Below are 1,127 nucleotides of genomic sequence, written 5' to 3' on the forward strand. Positions count from 1 at the left end.
TGATGGATCTTTGAATGAACTCCAACCATCCTCTAGCTACAGGCTTGAGGTCCAGTCTTCTTAGTTGGACTGGCTTGCCTTTGGAGTCTACTCTCCATTGGGCGCCTTCCACACATATGTCCCTAAGGACTTGGTCCAACCTTTGGTTAAAGTTGACCCTTCTTGTGTAGGGGCGTTCATCACCTTGCATCATGGGTAAGTGAAACGCCAACCTCACATTTTCCGGGCTAAAATCCAAGTATTTCCCCCTAACCATTGTGAGATAATTCTTTGGGCTTGGGTTCATACTTTGGTCATGGTTCCTAGTGATCCATGCATTGGCATAGAACTCTTGGACCATCAATAATCCGACTTGTTGCATGGGGTTGGTTATGACTTCCCACCCTCTTCTTTGAATTTCATGTCGGATTTCCGGATACTCATTCTTTTTGAGCTTGAAAGGGACCTCAGGGATCACCTTCTTCTTTGCCACAACATCATAGAAGTGGTCTTGATGGCTTTTGGAGATAAATCTCTCTTTCTCCCATGACTCGGAAGTGGAAGCTTTTGCCTTCCCTTTTCCTTTTCTTGAGGAAACTCCGGTCTTAGGTGCCATTGATGGTGAATGAAAATAAAAAGCTTTAGGCTTTTTACCACACCAAACTTAAAATTTGCTCGTCCTCGAGCAAGAAAAGAAAGGAAAAGTAGAAGAAGAAGAAGAAAATATGGTAGAGAGGGAGAAGAGAGGGTTCGGCTATGTTGGAGAATGTGGGTTTGTGTTGTGTGAAAATGTAAAAGAAAAGAAGGGTATTTATAGGGAGGGGGGGTGGGATAGGTTCGGCCATTTTGGGTGGGAAAGGGTGGGAAATTGAATTTGAATTTGATGGAGGTAGGTGGGGTTATGGGGAAGAGGAGGTTGATGTGAATGGTGAATGGGGTAATTGGGAAGAGGAGAAGAGGTGATTGATGAAGAAGATGTTGGGAATTGTGACATGGGGAATCACATCACAAAAACTAGGATTGGGAAGTAAGGTGGGAATATGTTAGGTGGGGATCCTGTGGGGTCCACAGATCCTGAGGTGAGGATCCTGTGGGGTCCACAGATCCTGAGGTGAAAACAAATACCATTCCTTCACCATATAGGCATG

The sequence above is a fragment of the Arachis stenosperma genome, chromosome 5 (genome assembly GCF_014773155.1).
Source record: "Arachis stenosperma cultivar V10309 chromosome 5, arast.V10309.gnm1.PFL2, whole genome shotgun sequence".
Classification (NCBI taxonomy): Eukaryota; Viridiplantae; Streptophyta; class Magnoliopsida; order Fabales; family Fabaceae; genus Arachis; species Arachis stenosperma.